The sequence below is a fragment of the Syngnathus typhle genome, linkage group LG4 (assembly GCF_033458585.1).
Source record: "Syngnathus typhle isolate RoL2023-S1 ecotype Sweden linkage group LG4, RoL_Styp_1.0, whole genome shotgun sequence".
In the NCBI taxonomy this organism is placed as follows: domain Eukaryota; kingdom Metazoa; phylum Chordata; class Actinopteri; order Syngnathiformes; family Syngnathidae; genus Syngnathus; species Syngnathus typhle.
The window spans coordinates 11529950-11548372 of record NC_083741.1 but is presented as its reverse complement, the minus strand read 5'-3'; the positions used below and the strand labels follow the sequence as shown (position 1 = coordinate 11548372).

The following is an 18423-nucleotide window of genomic DNA, read 5'->3' as shown; positions in this document are numbered from 1 at the left end:
ACATTTACCTTATAACATGGAGGTTTTCTTGGCTCCATTGATGTGTGACGCGGGTGGGAGGTCTGGTGAACAAGGTGCTCCTGGCTGCCTCTCTGGCAGTGGCTAACAAGGTCATCGGCAGGCACGGAGCATTTTGTCTGCCTTGAAGTGTGTATGCGACACAGAGCCCCATGTCAGGCTTGTAAGAAGCTGAAATTGCGCTAATCGTTTCTGTTTAGCTATTAAAAGTGAACTGTCTGTCTGCTTGTAGAGCTGCAACTACTTCAGCGTTGCTAAATGTCCAAAAACTACAACTAATTGCCACCAAAATTCATGTTCACATTATTATTATTGTCCACTTAAAGATGTAAGAATAATTAAAAAAACAACAAGCAATATTTTTTATTTTGTGGGGGTGATAGAGGGTTTTACTCGTATAAGCTCACATCTGAAAACCAAAATATTGTGCAGAACAAAATCACTGCAGATTTTTTTAGTTGCCTGAAGTTTAGTGCTGACATCATGACTATTATTAGTGACTATTAGTGCTACTGTTCAGATCACTCAAATGTCCCTTTAATTTTCTCAAAAAGCTCAAGTGATTTCCAGATTTAAAAGTTCTGGAGATAATCAGGCATCACCCAAGTTTGTATAAGACTAATATCATCTGCCAAAATTGTCCCCAGGAATGAAAGAAGTTTTTTTTTTTTCTTTCTCAAACCGTCTGTCTACCTCTGCAGCATGTACAAGTAGTTAGCATGCCCGCCTCATAGTGCTTTTGCTTTGGTTTAGAATTCCAGCCATTCAGTCTTCCTACCGGATTTCAAAACCATAAATCATGAAGAACACAGAAGAGACCAGACAAAGAATATATGTCGTATTAGAATTTCTTTATTGTCTTTTATTGGATTTAGTATTGGCGTAATCCAAAAGTAATTATAATGAATCAATTTAATTACATGACTGTAATTGTGGCACTAGGTTTACGATATTAGCTACATTTTACAACTAACCGAGCCTATTAGAATACATTTTTAAAGTAACACTCTGTCCAACATGCTGAATGCATTAATCCATGAATGACATTTTAGATGCCTGATTTCTAGACTAAAACGCCTGTAGGTGGCAACCATCCCTCATCAAGTACTCAATCGTATACGCGTGCTCACGCGCGCTCACGCACACACGCGTGTGCGCATATCGGCTTGATGCGTTAATGCCATTGATTCCTGATAATTGACGACCGCTATGTGATTTAAACCGGCAGATGGACCCGCAGGCAAAGTGGTCCAAGTTAAAATGGTCCCTTGGCGAGACGCACACGTCCAGTTTGCTTGAGCGGCTCACACGATTTCCCCGTACGCGCACAAAAGCTGAACACGTAGTCGCGCGCACATGCACGCTCCCCAAGTGTGCAGGAGGTGGGGGAAGTCGGTGGTCTAAGCTGCTTCGCTTGCACCGCACGGATGCTGCTGCCGCCACTTCGTACCTGCGGAATTATTACTAATAGCTGCGCTTATACGATCAATACATCGAATTGCTTTGGGCGGTGGGGATAGCGCCATGCAGGGGACTCTCAACATTTTGTTTGATTGAAAATACAGTTTGCCAACATGCTGTGTCATTTTTGAAGCAGCGTGGACGGCTGTCCCAGACGTGTGATGCTCAAGATATAGGATGGCTATATTTAATTGTATCCAATAGGTGTTCTCACCCCCCCCCCCCCCTCCCTCCTCCTGCTTTGCTCCGATTAACTGTCTCGTTTATATGAACCAGTAAAGTGGAGGGTGATTGGAGGAAAACGGCCAAAACCTAAAGAGTCCTGTTTTTGGTTGCGCGTGGAGGGTTGCGCTTGTATGCTTGTCGGTTTTTTTCCCCACCGAGGAACCTGTCGGTGGGAGTCAATTTTGGCTTTTACTGATTTTGGCAAGGGGGCGCCATCACAGACTCGATCCCCCCCAGCATAATCAGAAACTCTACAGGATCTTCCCAGTCTCGGTCCAGATCGGAATATCTTCAGGTCGTGGTCCCGCTAACAGTGCTGGTGCCGGCGCTCCACAGACTGGCTCATCACTATCCATGGGAACGGGTGGCGTGCATCGCAGATCCGCGCAACTCTTTTTTTCAATGTTTGGCATTTTTTGCAGGCGAGCATTCTGACTTGTGATCGAGAGGGAGACTCGGACTGGAGCAGCCTCCCCAAAAAAGCTCTCCTCACATGGAAATTTGCGCCTCGCTCGCACCGCAAATCTTCCAAAACGGGGACCAGGGCCCTGATGATTTTTCCTTCAACGCTGCCAGTTTGTATTCACTCGATAAAATGCGTAAGTACTTGATTGCATTCACTCAGATTCAGCCCACGTCCGGTGTGATCTGCGGAGATCGTGTCATATAGCTCACATTGACCGGTTGCAATGCGGAAAACGGGGCACTTCATTTGCACGGAATGAATGGTATTATACTTTTTTTTTTCTTTTTTTTTTAATGCCTTGCTATGTCCATTTTCACCCCGGTGTGCTTTTTATATCTGCCGCATCCATTTGTGTGTGCGTATGCGTATGTGGATGCATCCCATTCGGAACGATAGATTATCTTCACTGTGGATAAATGTATAGGATCGGTGTGGAAGCGGGGCTATGCAACAAATTGCTGGTTTGAGCGCTTGCTGGAGGCTGTACTGATGTATGAGACTCCCTGTTGCCAGCAGGACATCACTGCTCGAAGAGACGTACGTCATATGGTAATTCAAATTCTGTTCAGGTATTCTCAGCATACACGTTTGCAGCACAAAAAGAGCGCAGGGAATGGGCCAGACGTGGAGGGGTTCTGGAACAGGAGTGTGTGTGTGTGTGTGTGTGAGACATTTCGTAAAAGCTTAAGCTTGAGGTTTATTTTCACTGAATCTACACAGGCAAACAGTATGTCTATGCCCCCCTATGTGTCCTGTTTTCTCCCTGCATGCCCTCTCCCTATGGGGTGGTGCAACTCAAGCAGAAATAAAGCTCCCGTCTCATACTTAACACTGTGACACACAACGGATTTGTGAAATATCCAGGTTGTTTAGCCAATATTCAAATAAAATTAGAATCTGAATAGAAACGATGAATCAGCATTGTGGACGCTAAAAATGTTAAAAATTGTTGTTTGTAGTTTGGTGTGAAGGAGCTGCATTAGGAATAAGCATCTCACAATAAACCTGCATGACTTTGTCCTCGAGTGTACACGAAATTCACATCCTTTTATTTCATTACAGCGAACAATATGCATTCCACATACAGAACACTTTGACACAATAAAACAGCTTCTCGGAAATCATAAATGTGTATAAAAATAATTTGGCACCATAAATATGAAACAGTCAAATGAAAAACAATAATTAATGGCCTTCTTGTGTGGCATGATGACGTATTTTCATGTTGCTGCTATCTTATGTACAGTAATCAAATATCTTTTGGGGCCTCATGCAGCCAATCACATTAACATTCCCTCAATGATGCCACCATGGAGGGAAATTAAGATCATCGACGCACTGATGGCACACCATCAGGGGAAACAGGGGCTTTTGTATTTTGCATCGCCTGCCTGTGTACCATTTGCTTGTGCAAATGCCAGGTACCCATCATATTCTTCGGTTATTCGATGTTGCTCCGGCAACCATTTTACCATCTCAAAGCACAAAACAGCAGTCAGAACATACAGCCACAAAAATATACCTATATATTCATTATCCCGTCATGCAAATATGTATAATTGACATCTTAATATCCAGTGGTAAATGGACTGCATTTATATAACGCTTTATCTATATGCCGTATGGTATCCAAAGCGCTTTACAACGCCTCACACACATTTACCCATTCATGAACACATTCATGCACCAGTGGGGGGCTGCTGTCATGTAAGGCGCTCCCAGGGCCCACTAAGCAAATAAGGCTTCAATGTCTTGGTCAGGTACACTTTGACATGGTCACCAGGGTTGATGATCAAACCCACAACCTTTGAGTTGGTAGATACTGAGCCCACAAAATAAAAATATGCTTTACTATTTTTCCGTAAAACATTTGACAGGAAAATCAATGGAACATAATAATGGTATTATTGAAAACCTTTTTTTCGAAATTAAGGAGTCTTAGGCATCTGTTTCATTAATCATACACTTGGCTTCCTTATTCAGTGTATTTGAGAGGGGGAAAAGATCATCTGATTATTAAACACATATTGTAAAATAAATGTATCACACAGAGTGTATTATCAAAGTCAAAGTCAAAGTCAGCTTTATTGTCAATCTCTCCACATGTCACAACACTAAGGTAACTTAGAAAAAAGTAACAAATGATATAATGGTGGTCTTTTAGGTGAATTATTTGATTGACATGTTGTGTTTGAACCCCTAGATTTGTGTTGTTTCCGTTAATGTTATGGCTGGTGAGTCACGTTGAGCCATCTGTGTTAGAAAGTCAACATCCTGCTGGGAAAAGCACTGTTCAATACTATCATGATGGACATTTTTCTCATGTGTATTGAAGCGCTGAGCGACCCGTCATATAGTGTGGATTTGGGTTTGTCAGCACAACTGAAGAAATTCGATCAAATTGAAAGCAATTGTAGCTTTTGGCATTTACCTTCACCTGCTAAAGAACCAAATCGCTGCAAAGCTTGCCAGGCCCAGTCGCTACATCAGCTTTGACAGATGCTTTCACCATGGGAAACAAGATCCTAGTCAAAAAATATACTGTACCTCTTCATGCATGGCACGCATGTAGTCAACCACTGGCTCACCTCAGTGAACAGCGGCTCATTTTGTATCTTTTCCTTCTCTTGTTTTTCCTCGCACAAATTGCTGACTAGAAAGACAAAAAGCTTTGTCTAATTGAGGCTTGATGGGACTCAGTTCTTCGTTCGCTCTTAAAATTTTTGGTGACAAGCTGCCATTTTAAACACAGACATTCATGGTGAACTCGACAACAAAGTAAAGCGCTATTTATATATTCCCGAGTGATTGTGTCTCTGTCGAGCATTGTTCTGTCATCGCCACCCACCTAAGCCACGTCGTTCAAGATCCAACATTAGAGGTTGAACATTGGAAATTGTAGCAGAAGCAGCAGCAGCACATGCACCAACCGCAAGAGTCAGCTTTTTATTAAAGTCGTAGATTCCTTGTTCGAACCACAGGAAATAAAATAATGAGAGCAGGCCGCACCCAACGTTTTATTTCGCTACACTAAGCATGGTGGGATGCTAATTGCTGAGCAATTTCAAGGAACACTGATACTCAGAAAAGAAGTGTTTACCCTGAGCTTCTTAAATAACCTGCAAAGTGAATTATGATCTTTAATTTTTCGTACCTTGAAGTGATGCGCTTTACATGAAGCATAGCTGATTGACAATGTAGCACAAAGATTTGTGGTACAATCACAACTTTCATTTCGATTTTTAATCACAAGAGCGCAGAAAAGTCATTACTTGTGACACTTTGACTGTTTATGGCATTTAGATTAGGTAAGAAAATCTGTTGTATGGAATATATATTGAAAGTGTTTTTAAAACATCTTTTATTGTTCACTCCTATTCAAATGCATTTTAGTTTTAAAGACCTTGTCCATCATTAGTTGAATAATGCGTACAACGTTTTTTGAGAGGGGAAGGAAAACAAAAACAATTAAAATAATGAGGGTTTTATGTGTGCTCACTCATAAATGTGGATGTGGCTGTGTTCAATTAACCAATGACATTCAAAAAGCTCTGCAAGTTCACAGAATAGTCATAGGTCAGTAGTGTGAACGGGAGGGGGCTCAGAACACAGCCATGGGGGGAGCTAGTGCTGAGGGTAATGGACAAGGAGGCGGTGTTGTTGTTCAGGAAGTCCAGGACCCGGTTCCCGAGCGATAGACTCAGCACAAGAATATTCTTCTTTTTTTACCACTTCTGTGGGATGACGGTGTTGAAGGTGGAGGAGGAATTTAAAAAAGGCAGGCTGTCAGTGGAGTACTGATGTCAGAAATGATGCTGCTTTCTGGCGAAAGAGACGAAAAAAAAGCAGAGGATATTACGTGAACTAAGTTCTGTAGTTTCTGAAGAAAATGTGCCTCACAGCTAAGAAGAAAAAGTCTCACCCCTAAGTCCGTGATGGGCATACACTGGGCCAAATACATCTCCAACCTCACTCCCTGACCCCTTTGAAAGCTGTAGCACGCTAGGTGGGTCCTAACTTCTGACCAGAAGCCCAGGCTTAGTATACCTAGTGTTCTTTGCTCTCAAAGCAGTTAAGAGGTGGTAGACAGTCCAAATGGTCCCTGCACTGTAGCTTTCTCCTCTTTTGGCAAGTTGTGCATTGGCTGTTTTCAAGGGTAATTCATATGTCAACGTGTCTGGTGCATCACTACCAGAATTCTTGAACTGCTATTTTACCTGTAGGACTCAATTGTGTGTTTAAAAAAAAGCAATGTATTTAAAGGACTTTTCATTAACGTGTTGGAGGAAAAAACATCTATCCCATTTGTTGATGGAGTAATTGGGTTGAAGTGTACATTTCAACCTGTCAACAACCAAAATTTCATTTTCTAATAGCCCCGCCGCATCTTGCAATTGATGGTGAGTGTCAGCGTTTTTGTCGGTTTTGCATTCTAATACGGCGCACCGTTTTGTTTCATCACTTGTTATTATCATATTGGCCTTCTGCATTTTTTTTTTTCCCTGTGACATTAAAATTGGTGATGGGAGCGGTGATAATTTATGTCTGCCGCACTGTCTAGATAAAGTGGAAAGGCACCCAGTGCTTCCAGGCATGTTTGTTTTAAGTTATAAAAAAGATGATGATGATGAAACTGTGTATGACGAAGTAGACTAAGAATGTCTGGGTGACATAGATAAGTGAGTCGGATGCAGTTTGAGATTAGCTTGACTTGAAGCCAGCTCATCTTTGATCGACAGTTCCCTGAACCTTGCCACCCGAGTCTCCAAACAACATGTGTTTGTGTCAGGCCGAGAGACATTCCAATTTGAATGTCTTGGACTGCTTGGGTAAGAAATACCCTAAATCCAATATATTGCAGCCGAGAGAGATTTAGAGTCCAATCTTGCATATTAAGTTGTGCCTTTGTACACCAGAAAGAGGATTATTCAGCGAATCCTGCTCTGTGTCATTCGAAAGCGTCAGTCAACTAATGTTGATGTGGTGATGACTAAAGAAGGAAGTTCCCTTGACTCTTCATTTACAAACCAGTGCGTCTTATGGAAAGTGACACTGTTAATGTCATGATGACACATTCACTGTTTTGACTGAAGCCCTCTAAATGTTTTATCTCTCTTTCTCACCACTCGTAAAGCCCTGTAATTGGAAAGCTACGCTCAAGCTTTTAGGTACACTGCCATTTGTCTCTTTTCAACACATTCAAATGTTTCATATTGAGTCCTTGGCAAACTTCATACAACTTTGAGCTGTAAGGCTCAAGTCCAAGTCAACAACTTGAAGTATCAAGTATAGTGTGTCACACACTACTTTGAAACATGCACTCACAACAAAAGATGTTGTGTGTATGGAAGTTTATCTGTGCCATCGGATTTTGAATTCGAATTTGTAGCACTGAATTTTTTTACATCCAATTTTTAACACTGAATTTTTTTTTGCATCTAAATCAGACTTTGAATTTTAAAAGCCATCGAATTTCTAGCACTGAATTTTTTTTTCCTAAGACTTTTTTTTCAATGTCTCCAAAAATTCAGTGTCAAAAAATTCAATGTCTTAAAAAATTCAGTGTAAAAAAATTCGACATCTCAAAAAATTCAATGTAAAAAAATTCAATGTCTAAAAAAATTCAGTGTAAAAAAATTCGATGTCTCCAAAAATTCAGTGTAAAAATATTCAGCGCGGACATCCGAGGTAACCAAGGGAGAAGTAATCGATCCCTGTATCAAATCATCCAACGTTCAGCCAATCAAGTTACGCTCCATTGGTCATGTGACGTCGAAACAGGAACGTCGTGAAGTTCAAGTTCATTACAGTATTACAGTATTAACTGTTACTGTTACCTTTGAACTTCACGACGTTCCTGTTTCGACGTCACTTGACCAATGGAGTTTAACTTGATTGGCTGAACGTTGGATGATTTGATACAGGGATCGACTACTTCTCCCTTGGTTACCCCGGATGTCCGCGCTGAATATTTTTACACTGAATTTTTGGAGACATCGAATTTTTTTACACTGAATTTTTTTAGACATTGAATTTTTTTACATTGAATTTTTTGAGATGTCGAATTTTTTTACACTGAATTTTTTAAGACATTGAATTTTTTGACACTGAATTTTTTGAGACATTGAAAAAAAAGTCTTAGGAAAAAAAAATTCAGTGCTAGAAATTCGATGGCTTTTAAAATTCAAAGTCTGATTTAGATGCAAAAAAAAATTCAGTGTTAAAAATTGGATGTAAAAAAATTCAGTGCTACAAATTCGAATTCAAAATCCGATGGCACAGATAAACTTCCATATGTGTGCCAATTATAGTCAGTATGCTTATAATAATAAGAGTCAGCTGTAAAAATCACATACTCAAGCTACAAAAAAAAAAAGAATCGAAAGAATCATATTTGCGTCTTGCTGTTATACTTTTAGCTTTTCAGCACTGGTTACATAACATGCAATTTGCTATTCAATTTCATTTTAAGAGTCATGGTTCTTTATTTGAAAAATGTCTTTAAATTATGCGGTGAAATGTAATTATGATTTACTGTGCACCAACATTAAATGGATTAAATGTGTTCTTACAAACGACATTCTTATTGTTGTGTTATTGTAAATGAGATCAGGTTTCTCATGACTATTTTAAGATGGAATACTTGGATGTGGTTTCAAAAAACAAGTTGTAGGTAAAGAGCCTCAAAACATAGAAAGCAGTCAAGCACCTTATTTAAATATGAAGGTGATACAAAAGTTAGTTTTATTAAATTATTCCATAATCTTTGACAAGAGGAGTCGAAAATACAACATGTAGCAAATTTGAAGCTTCATTTTCTCATCACTGCTGATAGAAAATCAGCTTTTCTCTGATTAATTAGTGCCAGCTCTGTGGGCTCCCTCCATTTTGTTGGCTCTGTTAGAATTCTGTGGGCAAGAATTGTGTTGTGTTTGGCCCATTATATAGAGGATGCCTTTTTAAAGTCAACCTCCTTTCACACATACACTACTAAAAACATTTCAAGGTTTTAAACGCCCCAGCTGTGTGGTCGTGCGAGGTCAACATGAAGGTATACCGGTATTTAAAGAATAAACGTTGAAAAGCAGTTGGGAAAGGGCTTTGTTCACGCTTCTCTGTTCCTCTCAGATTGCCTGCTGTATAACTGTACAGTCATGCACCGTCACCACATAGTTGGAAAATATTTCTTTGGGGACTGGTCTATTTTTTAAATATATATTATATATATATATATATATATATTATATATAAATGGCAGTTTGAAGAATCTGTCCGTCCGTCCGTCCATCCATCCATCCATCCATTAACCCAGGGTCAGGTCAAGAGAGCAGCAGCATAACGCAGGAAACCCCAAAAGTCCCTCTTCACAGCCGTTATAAGGCGTTCCCAGGCCATCTGGAAGATATAGTCTCTCGGGTGTGTCCCAGGTCGTACCCTGTGTCTCCTCCCAGTGGGCCCTGCCCTGAACACCTCACGAGGTTGGTGTTCAGAAGCATCCTAACAAGGTGCCCGAGCTAGATAAACTGGCTCTTCTTGATGTGGAGGAGCAATGGCTCCCAGAGGACCAGATTTCCCACTTTATCTCTAAGGGAGCCCAGATACTCTGCAGAGGCAACTCATTTTGCCCATGTGTATCTCTTGTTTCTTCGGTTAAGACTCATAACCTGTAAGGAAAGGATTGTACATTGGCGAGTAAATCAAGAGCTTTGCCTTTTGGCTCAGCTCTTTCTTCACCACGACAGACCAATGGAGAGACCTCATCACTGCAGATACTGATCAGCCTGCTAATCTCCCACTTCATTCTTCCCTCTCTCGTGAACAAGACCTCAAGATATTCAAACTGCTCATTTGAGGTAATATCTTATGCCGATCTTGCAGATGGCACTTCATCCTTTCTCAGGTCTCAGATGTGGAAGTGTAGATTCCCAATCCCGACTGCTTCACATTTGGCCCGTTCCAGTGAGAGATGAAGATACCAGCTTGATGAAGTCAATAGTACAACATCATCTGCAAAATCTAATACTGTGGTGACCAAACCAGGCCTCTTCAATGCCTTGGTTGTGCCTAGAGATTCTGTCAACAAAGCATATGACCAGTCAATGACAAAGGGCAACCTTGACAGAGTCTAACATCCACTGGAAATTAAATCGACCTCCCGCCGGCAATGTGGACCAAACCCTGACACTCGGTCGTACAGGGACTGAACAGCCCATATCAGTTGTGAACAAAAAGTTACCCCACTAATCCTCAAATCCGTCTGCATGATACAAATCCCAGGCTAACAGAAGATCTGACAGTGAAAGAAGTAAACACCAGAACTATGCGGAAAGTTTGCACACAACAAGAGACAGCTGGCAGGTGGGGGGCCGACTGGCTGGGGAACAAAAGGGAACTTGACAGGGTGAATGACGACTGCTGGGTAAAAATTATCAACAGGTAGACAGGTAGTAATTAACTAGGTATTCAACGAGAGAGTGGTGAAATGTTGAAAGACAATTAAAATCAGAAGCCAATGTGTCCCATATCAAAATACCAAGAGTATATAATGCCTTGGCCAAGACTTGACTATTAAAATCAGAAGCCAATGTTTCCCACATCAAATTACCAAAGGTATATCATGCCCTGGCCAAGACTGATGAACATTGCTGAAAGAAATGAATCAGAATACTATGTGGGTTGAAGATGAATCATCTTTCATCAGCAGTTTAACTGATTGGCAAATAATAAAAATGAATGATCAAAAACAGTGTTGAAAGTTAACGCAACCAAACCAACAACTATGTGATATAATATGTCAGAATTCTTTGACCAGAGCTGCAGTTCAAACTTCACAATCAAGGCCAACCAACAGCAAAGTCAGCCTATTTATTTTTCATTTGATGTGTCAAGTTTGAACCCAGTTGAGGTGAAAGCGAGTCATTGGAAGGGCTTTTCCTCAAAGCCCTAGCAAATCTCATTGTCTGCTTATCAGCCTCAAATTTACTTTGCCTTACTGAGATATTCCCTGAGAGAATTTGGGATAATAGCTGAAGTGATGATTGTCATGAAGAGACTTTTTTGCCCCCTCAATGTTCAATGACACTCCTTTTGCTTTTATTTTTTGACTTCCTCTCGATTCACTTCCCATTCGTGTTCCAGTCCTCACATAACTACGCAATATATCTCTAGAAGGTTCATTTAGACAAAAGGTCATTAACGACTGTGCTATTTGTATTTAGGACCATACTACAACATGGCTATTCATATTACAGAGAAAGGAGTAACTAACTCACATTAAGAGAATTATGTTAACTGATATATAACTGCTTTACACAGATTGTAGCTCACTGAATGCAGACTTATATGGCAGGAATAGTATTTGAGTATCTGGCAAACACAGCCGAAACAAAAAGGGAATCTTTATGGCTGACAACATTGCCTCAATAGTGTGTGGATCTGCATTGCCTCTCCTTAGTTTGCCACCTTTTATGACAATAGCTTTCTTTCAACTACTGTTTTCTGTGACTGAAGAAGGCTGTTAGAACATATTGTTCCCTTGTTGCCATGTACTAATACATTATTGGTGAACCTCGTTGTTGTTTGCCACGAGAGGAGTTTGTCACTCAAACTCAAAGAAAACCAGAAATAAATCCTCCTGTGATCCAATTCAATTTGTCTTGTATCATCAATAATAGAGAAAACTGGCTCTTATTTTGCAGTGAGATGTATTAGGCTATGCACTAACCAAATCGTGCGTGTAAGTAATGCCCTTTTGTATTCGCTGGGGGTCTTGCACCATTTGTAGATTTTCTACTGTTCTTGGTTTTATACTGTGCATACTCAAACATGACTGTGGACAGTTTCGTCAATTGTTTGTACTTCCGGAAGGATTTGACATCACAAAAATGGGACAATTTAGATGAAATGTTATTTCCCCTTAAATCATCAGAAATAAAAAATGCAAGTCAACAGCATGTGCTTTGAAATATGGATTAGTGTTGGGATTAATAACTGCTGACACTTTCCAAACATGGCAGTATCAGTATTTTAAAGAAGAGCGTGGTGTTACAGCATTTTGTATTGCAGGAAATAAGCACTAATCTTTAATTGGGATATTTTTTTTTTTGCACGTGCTGGTGTTGAGTTTTAGGCTGAATAAATCATGTCCAGGTACATAATGTAGCTACACTATAAGATATGTGAATAAATGTGTGCCTGTATATCCCGTCCGACTCACTGGTGACCAGTGCAGGTGTACCCTGACACAGAAAGACAAATGTTATAGAAAATGGATGTAAATATGTCCATCTGTAATTTTTCTTCAGGTTTGGTTGCGTGGCTACTATTTTCTGTCTGTTAAATCCAAAGTCCATTGGTTCCTAGTCTATTAAATGAAGGTTCCACTGTACGTTTTATCAGATTCCTTCTGCTCGTCAAATGCTAGTGGTAAATCCTCCAGTCTTAATTATTTCGTGCACTGCATACATTTGTTACACTCAGTAAACATTGTGCATTTCACTGTAATGGCTCTGTGGATGCACTGCTTAAGTTGAATTTTGAAAGCCCATCGAAATAACACCTGCTGTTTGGACTTTAATTATCCAAGCGGGGAATAACGATACAAACGGTGGGGGAGTCTCTAATCTTTATGTCATTTACACCTGCCTATATTGTGTTATTTACACGTTTTTGAAAATGATCATGACGAGCCTGTTCAAAACAATAGTTCCGAATAATCCATCGTATCCACTAGTATGCTTCTTTGCTTACTTCCCAGCAGGAACTTTCTGCCGATTAAATACGTATGTATGAATATGAATGTGTACAAAGCACACATACTGTACATACATTTGTATGCTCGTGAAATCATGATTCTTTTATGATTTCTTCTTTTTTTTAAAAGCAATGTGTAGTATAGAAATCTGGCTCCTAATGTTGATTACAATATTGACTCTGGCACTGCTGTTAACAATTTGGGCTTTGTCCGTGCTGTAAAATTATTTTAATTGACTAATTGACCTCTTTATCTTCTGACCATTTTTTTTGCCAGGTAACAAATACAAGCCTGTCGGCCTTCATAGCTAATTCCCACAGTAGCTTGGAAATAAATTACGTCAATTAGGCATTGTTTGTGAGTAATAAATGCTGATTTCAAACTACACATGAGAATTTACATTTTAACACTAAGCGATATGGAGGAGAAATATTAAACATGAGCTAGACAGGAAGATATAGCAGCAGAAATCCCGGCCCATGGTAAAGTATATGTGACGTGTGATTATTTCTTGGCTGTGTATTAGTAATATAAGATATCGAAATCTTTCGTGCTTAATTTAAAACTGTAGAAATTAGTATAAAACAACAAATAATGAGCAGAACATCCATCCTGTACGCCTTACCTTACAGTGTAAGGTATGAACAGTTCAAAGGCACAAAATGTGAAGACAGCCTATTTGTTTTCATTTATATTTCCTCTGAGATCTTGCTGCTGTGAGGAGCGGTTTGTCTTTGACTACTGCAGAGTAAAATTCTGTGCAAGACATGACATTTGAGGCACCTTTAATTTGTTCAGTGGAGCATTTGTTTCACACATCTGTCTACTTACTCTTTGTAAGAGAGAAAACCCTCTCCACAAACCTGGTGGAAGAGGGGATGCTGAGGACAAAAGATACTGAAGAATGTACTTGTCAATCAATTGGACTTATACAATGCTGACATTAATTTCACATTCTTGTAGAAACCTTGATCAGAGGGTTAAAAAAATCATTTTTTATAAAACACATTGGCGTTGTTGCTTGGTTGACAACAAATGTGTCTATGTGCCAAGTTTTGTTGTGCCTTCTATTCTCTATGTGTCCACCCCTGGAATCATACTATTTGTAGTCAGTGAGAAGAGTTGCGGGGGGGTGAAATATTTTCTTCTTCCCGGAGGGGGGCATAACAGAAAATAATTGAGAAGCATTGTCCGAATGTGTCATTTAAAGGCCACTGTTGTTCATTCCATCGACATGTTTTAGCTTGTTTTTAATTCTCATGGTATTACAGGACAAAGTGCAATACGGGACTTATATTTCTAAATACGAAACGTTTTGGTTTTTCAAGGGATGGTTGGTAACACCTACTGACACTGTCTTGTAACATGCCAGTTAGGTTTGTGTTTCTGTCTTGTAAAATAGAGAGAATTGTGGTTGGAACACAGAAAGCAGTTTTTTCAATGGATAAATGTGTTGATGTGAGTTGGAGAGAAAAGAGAACGCAGGCGATGGAGACTGCCCAAGTCAAACTAAATTATCCTGGGTGACAAAAGCCGTTATATTCACACGTTTTTTTATGGACGATTTGTTCTAACACCAACATTCTGCTCAGGCTATCTGTGATTGGCTAAATAAAGCAGAGACAACGTTGCAGCAGAGCGCAGCTGACGATGGACTGTGTGTGTCGACTGTTGATTACGGCAGGAGACTGCCGTTCCATCTATTTCATATTCATGAGCCAAATGGTGCACGTTGTAATATTCATGAACAAATTAGACGTTCAAAACACCACTGTGAGTAGAGTTGTATACAGAATACATTGGATTACACGTAGTTTCTTGAAAACCGATTTTCCGGCTTCATCCTTCCATTTTCTCCAGCTCTTCTCCTTCTTAGGTTCACAGGTAAACTGGAACCGATCCCATCTAACTGGCTGGGAGGTGGGATTTGATATATCGTTATTTCAAGCATATTTGAAAGATGGAAACAATTAAATAAAACAAATAACACTTGAAAGTGCCATCTTTAAGTCACTGAAAAAAACCAAGCAAAAAAAACATCTCTTTTGTCATGAGCTGCTGATTTTGTGACTGGATTTTATGTATGACAACATTCAGCGTTGTTTTTTGCAGTTTACATAAGAGTCTTCAGGGTTTCGGGTAGATCGAGCCAGCTCCGTCTCTCCCCACCGGGTGGGATAGGCTGCGATAACCTGGACTGGTCGCCAGGCATTCACAGGAGGGAGAGACAGACAAACCATTCACACTCACATTCACACCATCACTGAGTGAGAATTGAACCTGGCACACAATCTGTGATGTGGATAATTATATAAATATACGTGTATATACATATATACTATATGTATATACACAGTCGTGTGCAAACGCTTGGGCACCCTGATCATTTTCATTATTTTTCTTTATAAATCATTGATTCTTTGGATCAGCAATTTCAGTTAAATACATCATATAGCAGACAAACACAGTGATATTGTCACGACTTGTCCCCGGTTGTATTATGTGTAGGTTGTCATTAGTTCTGCCAGTGTCTGTGTGCTCGCCCCTCCCTTCCTGTGTCTACTCTCAGTCTATGTACTAATCACAGTAACCTGCGTCTCGTGACCTGTCTTATATTTAAGTCCTGTCTGCGTGTCACTTCCTGTTGATGTCTTTTTGTCTCACGTCTTTGTCGGTCCGTTCCGTTTCTGTTATCCAGTCTGTCGGTCAGTCCTGTTGTTGGTTTGGTTAGGTTATGTTAGTTTGCCGGTTCTGTTGGTTTGTCCCCTCATCCTCCCTTCCAACTACCCTTTCCCCCGATAAAACCTGGTCCAAGCTGCATTTGGTCGCCCTGCTCCATTCCGATCCGTGACAGATATTTGAGAAGTGAAATGAAGTTCATAGGATTTACAGAAAGTGTGCAATCATTAGGCAGGTGCATAAATTTGGGCACCCCAACAGAAAAATTCTCCTTTTGCAGATATAATCGTCTCTAAACGCTTCCTGTATCTTCCACTGAGAGTCTGGATTGTGGTTGAAGGTATTGTGAACATTCTTCTTTACGAAACATCTCCACACATCGGGTATTTAAGGTTGTCAGTTGCAAGTTCTTCTCGTCTTTGCATCTTCTCTGATATACGTATATTTATATATATATATATATAAATATATAGAGTATATATATGATTATGATATATGAATATATATATATATATATATATATATATATATATATATATATATATATATAAATATATATTATATGAAAACCTCCATAATGCTTGTGTTCTCTGTAGTTTTTATTTTTATATATAAAAAATTATATTTGAATTGTCTATGTATTTTATTGAGTCACAATGTGGGATGCTAGATACAAGTGTGAGCCAATTTAATTTTAGCTATGTTTTTATTTGTGTTATAGTCAGAGGCTTCAGGAATTTACTAAGTGTCACGTGTTCCCTTTTTATGATTTTTCATCCCTAAGGGTAACATTTTCCCATGATTACTTGGACAGTTTTTACAAGGCCATTTAGCCTAAAATTGATAAAACATAGTTTAGTCTATTCATTGTCCTTTTCTGGGAGGACAAACACTTTGTGTGTTATGTTTTCTAAGGAGCCTTGTCAACTGCTGGCCCATTTTTTTCCTTTTGGCAGATCTGCAGACAAGAAAACTCTTTTTTACTTGTTTGTTGTAATGTAGATGTCGTGTTCCCAGAGAAGTGTTTGTTCATGTATTTTTAAGAGCTGTCAGGAGGTAGCAAAAACAGAAGTGTGTCCAATCGGTCTCCAGAAAGTCTCAGGAGCCACCGACAGTATGCAGTATTGGTGTCTGCGCTGCGTGATTATTTGTTGTTTTTGCCAATGGAAATATGGAAGGTCATTAGAGAGACGGCAAACTATACATATTTTCAAATGAATAATGATAGGACATGAAAATTAACTTTACAACCAATCAACAATTTACTTAATATTCAACTCATTTGGATTTAGCAAAGCCTCGTTCTTTGTATTTTGAGACCGCAGTGCATTTGGTCAATCACTGTAATGGTGTGGATTTATAGTCCATTTTGTCCATTAGGTAATAAAAATGTTTTATACCCTTGTGGATCAAATCTGTTAATCGAATAGATCCTCTTGACCAAAATATGAAAACTTTATTTCTCTGAAAATGAATAAATGTTTTTCTCCTGAATAAAAAATGTTGCATAATGTGGAAGTATCATGAAAAAGCTCAGAGCTAAACTTGAAAATGACATTAATGTTAAATTGATGAAGATTCAGAAGTCAGTATTACTATAGCCATTATGATTTTAATTGTTGTATTGCAGTGCTGTGCTTTCTTCATTCCAGCTGCAGTTTTGCCTTGCTCAACCTAATCAATTTAGCTTGACACCATGAGCGATTTCTCAAGGAAGGTATTCATAATCGAACGATAGACTTCTCTCTGAATCACTCTTTCGTTCTGAATACCCAAATTAAACAAAGCAAATTCAGATGATTTGAAAATCTGAAATTACTAGAGAGTGGCCAAAGTTTTCTTCTTGGACTTTGGCATTGCATATTTCTGTTAAATTTGCACCATTGGTGGAAATAATTATAATCAGTGGTAACCTTACTGCAGTGGCTGCCTATTCGTCAAGTGTGATATTAGACAGCCAACATCTTTTGGGGGTAGAAAGAAATGGTTTCAGTTGCAATATTTCTGGCCTGATTTTAACATTTCAAAATGACCAATTTACATACTTCCCCCACTGCAAATTTTGCTACCCACGACTAGCTAGGAGAAAGATGAAAGATCCACCAAACACACGATGGCTGGAAACATGTAAATGTCACCACAAAAGCTTGGCAGGAACATGCCTTCAATCGGGTTCAGCACTAATTTGGAATGGATACCGGACAATATCGAGCACTGTATTTTTTTTTAAATCAGAGAAATCAGTGCCTAGATGAAGCAGCAAAAGCAAGTAGTTTAAATAGAAAAAAAGAAGAATCACTGTGACCTATGCAAGTAAAAAGAGATCTAATTGCTTGAGTAGAAACAATAATGTTAGGAAGGTATGACGTCCTAATAATTTATATTTCACACACTATAAAAAAAGAAGTAGTGCAATCAACCAGAACAGGCCGTTGTCTACGCTAATGGATGTTAGCATAGCACACGCACCCAAATTTCACGAGCGAGAAGCTATAATGCTGGTGGGATCACCACGGTAGCACCGTGATAGTCAAGGGGGAAAAAAACATACTAGTTCAGCTTGCTCATAAGTAAGTGAAGGATGATCATTTCTGACAAAATCCATTTAACATTAAGTAGATTTTTTTTAATAACATGCTTCCCTGAGCAAAGGGGGAACAGCTTTTCTTTGGCTATAATAGCAGGAAGAAAAAAGTGTCTGGATTGAAAAAGGTGCATCTAGTTCGTTGTTGACATCAATACAGCATTTTCGGACTTAACGTGAATTTATCCAATTCTTCACTTTCAGCTAGTGTAGTCCCAATATCACCTGTTTCTACAG

At 39.3% G+C, this 18423-nt stretch overlaps 1 protein-coding gene across 1 annotated transcript in view; it reads left to right on the top strand.

Moving 5' to 3' along the window:
* The first annotated feature begins 1437 nt into the window (after positions 1 to 1437).
* lrrc4cb (leucine rich repeat containing 4C, genome duplicate b) overlaps positions 1438 to 18423 on the top strand; it is a 38829-nt gene continuing 21843 nt past the window's right edge. Inside the window, exon 1 of the mRNA XM_061277325.1 lies at positions 1438 to 2303. The gene's annotated coding sequence lies outside the window, so the exon portion shown is untranslated. The remainder of the gene's footprint in view (positions 2304 to 18423) is intronic.